We start from the raw sequence: 6,000 nt of genomic DNA, 5'->3' as shown, positions 1-6,000 counted from the left end.
AGTTTTTGGTTGACATTTTCAATCATTTAGGAGTGAGGTAAAACTATATGTCGGTAAAAACTCTTACACTCCTTGGTAGAGCAAAACTACAAGACTGGGCTCAACACATATTCTTGCTGCTAACCAATTATGTATCCACTACCCATAATGGCAAAAGCTACATTGTCCATCTATTGGCCATAATAATTGGGTTTGCAATAGAGTAAGAGGATGACTCTACACCCCTCTCAACAGAAGATATAGAGCACTACGAAACATTGATATTATCGCCAGAATGGGGATAAGACCCTCCACCTACTCTCAATGCAGATAGCATGGAAGGGTAACAATCCGAACAGACTCCAGAGAATGACAATGTGGAACTTTGCCAAAGAATATTGCAACTCAGCTCCCGTAACAGAAGGACTCGAGCATGGAAATCCAAGAGGATACCATTCCACATAATGACTTTGCAAGAGAGCCAAATAGCATGCCTCTCCAAGAATCATAAGTCACCAATGTTGATGCCTCCACGACTCATGAGTCAAAACCCCCAAATGTCTCTAGTGGCACCATACAACAGACTGTTGTTCAAGAAATAGATCAACATTCCAAATGGGCACATGGGAGTCAACTGTATGTCCAATACAAGCAAGGCCATAGCACATTCCAGATCATACAACATCACACCCAACAGTTACAACAATGGTCTCAATTATTTACTACCATGGCGTTAGATGAGCAGGAAAGAGAAATGGAAAGACAGATGCTCCCATCATTCTAATCCAAGTTGCAAAGTGCCGAGATTGAAATGATGAAGCTCAAGGAAAGCATGGCAGAACAAATGCAGCAACAGTCCTTACACAAAATGCTCTAGTAGAAAGTAGAAAGGTTGCCCTACAAGCCACGGCTTCTCTCCAAGAAAAACACCTACAGTTATCTAATGCCTTGAACCAAAACAAAAAGGTCGACTTATCCCTTTCCTATATGCAAGCCACTTGTGATGATATTAAGAAGGAAATGGTGCACTTAAATGAAAGATTACTACTTAAAGAGGATCTTTTACATGCACAACAAACAATTAGCATCTTTTTTTACTCTGTCTTTCCCAAAAGCTAGATACACTCATTTGTCTTTATGAACAATTACAACTAATCGTGTTTCACGAGATTTCATTAGTGGGAAGATGTACTTTAGATTTCACAGACCTCCGTATGAGAATGTTCAAAACAAATCACATGGACTACTTTAGATATGTTGATGTCATCTGTTGTGGAGATTTATATTAGGCCAAACCAGTGAAAGATAGCTAGGTATTCAAACTAGAGAAAGACTTATTGCAAACAATAGCAAACACATATTGGCTCACAAAACCACGATGTTATGAGCTCCAAAAAACAATGCGACAAAACAAAAACCAATTCATACAAGCACTGAACTCTTTCAAAAAGTGTACGCATAGCGCCGAACAAATACAATACATCAGCCAATGTTGCCTCCGTGACACCCCCAAGAACATACTTTCCCCACCTTCACTATACCAACCTTGAACAAAGAAACATAACGACAAAGCTTTCCACACAGTATCAAGTCAAGAATATACTATCAAAGCAATGGACACGTTCACTAGCAATAGTCGGATTTCGTCTAAAATATTAGAAAATCCTAAAGCAACGTATGGACTACAAGCAATGATACAAATTAAAGAAGGAATGTTAGTTGAACTATGTGCAAGAAACATTAATCAATAAGCCTGGATTAGTAAATGGTGCAGATGGTGTTTTCATGGGCATATTCACATCTGAGAATAATTACATGTATGGATTCAATTTTAGAACCCACGAATAGGGAATGAAACTAGACAAAATAACTTTTATGCATACACAACAACCATCGATTACAAATGGATATACCAATATTCCAAGTTACAAGGGAGGTGCAAATTGGACCTTCATTACAAAAATTTTGGACTCAAAAAGGGCCCTGTAAGGGAGTCCTTGGGCTGGTGACATGGAAGAATAAGGTGAATAAAACCCAATAGAATATTGGCTGGTGGAGGGCAATAGAAGATTGGAAGTGTCCTGACTTCTCTATTTCTTTATTCAATGGCCCAAACAATGAGGTGGAGCACCCACTTGTTGCCTTAACTCTCCCATCACGTTTTTAAACTATAACCAAACTGAGAAACATAGTTTCTCAACCAAACTTGAACCATTTGACTTGAAACAAAATCCTCCCATCCAACTACCACACTCCTTTCATTCTCTCTCATTCCTTTGCTTCCCCCTCATTTTTGAGCACCATTTTGAGCTTTTATTTGCTCCAGTCCTCTTTTCAAATTTCTTGCTGGCTCTTAAGTTGGGAAGCTTCTTTCTCTATTCTCCTTCTCATGGGATGGACTCTCATGCCAAAATCTTATCACTTCTCTTCTCTACCTGCATTTCCCTCCCATTTCACTCTCATTCTTTCAAAACGTTCAAGATTTTTGAATGAGATTCAACCTACCTTCTTCTTTCTCTATTTTGGGTGCTTCTCCTTCAAATCTTGCCACTTCCTCTCCCATCTGAGTTTCTCCCATGATCTGAAATCATTTCATTCAGGAAGACAAGGCAATCAATGATCTGAGCGAGCTATGAATGATGCAAGGTGCTTGGAGCTTAGAAGGAGCTACTGGACGAGATTCTTTGAGAAAGGATCAAAGAAGATTGACTTTCAGGCATTGCACTTGCTGATGCATGAGAATCAATCTTTCTTTTGCCCATCTCTCAATACTAGTTACTTTCCCTGCTACAATCTCTAAGGGTGCATGATTTCAAACCATTTGTGAAGGTTTGGGGTCCTTTGGGTAATTTTGTTGTTTTCTTTTAATACATGATTTAAAAAGAAAGATTTTTTTTTTTGTTTTAAAAGATACACTCTTACTATTGAGTTTTTTTACAAAAGATGGTTAGAAATAGATTTGGAGTTGTTTGGAAGCATATAATTAGTATTAGAGAAAAATCCATCAATTTCAGCACCTAGATTACAAGAGGGACCATTGAGGAGGACAAGTTTGATCATGTTTTTTCTTCAAAGATCCCTGTGAGGTATTGTTCATTCACATAGTTTAACAGTGTTTGATGATAAGTTTTTTTTTTTTGAATTTGTAGATTTCAATCGTTAGATTTTGCATGCAATTGGGGTTTTCATTTTTGCTTGGTTTGATACTTTTCTGAAACATGTCATGTTTGTATATTATTTATTAATGTCAATGTTATATTATATTTTTTTTGGGCAGAAAAAGTTTTTGTTATATTAGAATAGTAGCACAATAGAATCAAAAGAGAGGGACATAGGAGTCCTCAGTGTCATCTGTATTGTCATCATTGAAGTAATCAGAGTAATTTAAACTCTCTGAATCTCCAGAGCTGTCAGTGTCATCTACCTGGGCTTCACAAGGTGAGTCAGGTTCCTTTTTCACCTTTGTGGAGGGTACTTGATTAAGAAACTCAGTGATCTCAGCAGGGACTTCAAAGGGTGTGGAATTATCAATCCCAAAGCAGCTTGAGTGTGTTCTTGTAAGTCAGCATTAAAGAGGGCAACCTCTGCTTGGAAAGTGTGAATCAGTTCTAGGATTTTCTATATTAGGTGAAAGTGCATGAAATCATGCAAGCCGCTCAAAATTTAAAAAAGGTGGATATCCATTTTCAAATAGATGCAGAGAATGCACCATTTTTAAAGAGGAATGAATCCTCCTTAGCAAATGAAAGTGATTTAGTAGCTCTTTGAAATTAAGGAAAAGCACATACGGATTTGTGGTTAGAAGGGAAAATATATCCAGTAGATCCACAAACTTGTCAGACTCCTCAATTCCATGGATTTGACTAGCTTAATAAAGTTCCTATGTAAGGGTCAGAATGGTTTGTTAGGATATTGTCGAAGGTTGATTGGTCATGGAGCAAGTAGCCTTCACAGCCAATATCAATCTTTGCTTAATGAAAGAGACAAAAGGATCGCAATGTTGGAGGCTTCGAATCAACATTTAGTATCATCTATGCAAGCTACAAGTGTTCAAATGTCTGCATATGATGGCATAGAGAAGAAAAATCAAGAATTACAAGTAAAGGTTCAAACATTAGATGCTCAATTGGAAGAGAGCACTATAAATGCAATTCACTTATAGATGCAAAACACAGCTTTGAAGGATGAGATCAAGAATTTAGAAAAAACATTATCATTCATGAAGGATACTCCAATGGGTCCAAGACTACGTAAGAGGAAATTGCATCCAATGGATGAAATATCCAAGAAAAGTGGTCACTGGAAGTGTCAAGTGAGAGCTTGTAGGAGTGTTTCAAACGTCATGTCTATCCATGATGAACACTATGGTGCTATGGGTGAAGTGTTTACAAAAACAATGTTGGAGTCTATTATACAACATCCAAAATTCAAAAGTCTAAATTTAGAGATAACATCTGAGTCAATGAACAAAGTTGTGGAGCCTTTCAATGCAACTAGTGCACAGGGAGTTTGTGATACTGCATGGATAAGTACAAGGGCATATCGGCTCATATTTAAGAGCTTAAAAATAACATCTCCTTTTGTGGGAGCAAAAGTTAAAGCCTCGCTTCCTAAACCAACTAATGTTGATAAGGCCAGGCATGCACTCAATTTGGGCGTACTTGATTTAGTCGGTGAGCCCCAGCATGTATGTAGTACATTAAATTTGAAAACAAAGGCTAGAGAGACTAAAGAATTGGAATTAATAGTCAATAATAACTTTGTGATGGATGTTCAAAGAGTTCTGCAAGCCATGGTGAAGTTTTATGATATGCCTATGGAGGAATGCAATGTACTCTAAAGATTGTACTAAAGCTTGATGAAAGTGAGATGGTCAAAGGTCAAACATTAGAAAGAGTTAGTTTGACAATGATGAATAGAATACTGGACCTTGAAGTTGAGCTTGATGATGCAAGACAATTCAGTGTGTAATCAAAATAGGAGATTTGGTGGTTGGTTGCCTTTGAGGTATGATGGAAATTTGTATTTTAATGCAATACTACAAAAAGACTTAGAATATTTTGAAATAACATGTGAGTTTTTTTTGCAGATGGCGAAAGATTCACATTCCATTTTGAAGTGGTTTTTTGACCAGATCGATATCCCAAGTGTGATCAAAGGTCATAACAATGGTGAGCTACTTGAAGTTGAGGGCTATGGATCTTACCGTGTAGAATGGCATCCAGCTGTTGACCTCAAGACTATTAAATTTATGTTTAATGTGGCACATGGAGCAAATACAAGCCATCCTTGTCCATTGTGCATGCAAACGAGAGTACCTGCTGCAAAGGGTGGTAAAAAGAATCAAAAGCAATGGGCCTTTGAACTTGTAGAGATAGATCAAACTAAGGCACCAGATAGGATGCTCCAAGGAAAGATCCCATCATGGAGCCCAATTCTTGAAATTCCTCTTGAGTGAGTACACATTTGTGCGCTTCATGCTATTGTGAGAATAATTGAAAAGTTGGTGCATCTGTACATCATTGATGCATATAACTTGAAGCCCCAAGAAGAGAGTGAGAGGATGATTGCGAGAATTGAAAAGGTTCTTTTAGATATGGGACTACACTCTGGGCAAGTAAAGATTACAAAAGATGAGAAAAGATATGGAAAAACAGGCAATGTTCCTTGTAAGTAAGCTTTGGTGGTGTCAAGGCTTTAAAATTCCTTTCTGCGAAGAAGAAGAATGACAAGCTCAAATGTGCTAATGAGTTTGATGTATGGAGAAAGTTACACAATGCCTGTTGTGAACGAGGGGGGAAGGGACAAAAAAGATTGGAAAAGTCACAAGTGTGGTTAGCTCTTGATAGCTTGGTACCTTTACTACAAAAGAAAAGATTCAAAGAAGATGATGCACAGTGTTTCATCAATGCTATGAATGACTTTAGCCGGAATATGGAGATAGCTTGGGAAAAGAATCATTTCACACAGTACATGTGGTAATCTCTAAGATGTGCATATTGAATGGTCCTATATTTACTT

This window comes from Dipteris shenzhenensis, chromosome 16 (genome assembly GCF_047967505.1).
Source record: "Dipteris shenzhenensis isolate YYH24624 ecotype China chromosome 16, Dip_SZ_1.0, whole genome shotgun sequence".
NCBI lineage: Eukaryota > Viridiplantae > Streptophyta > Polypodiopsida > Gleicheniales > Dipteridaceae > Dipteris > Dipteris shenzhenensis.
This window is presented reverse-complemented; position numbering follows the sequence as displayed.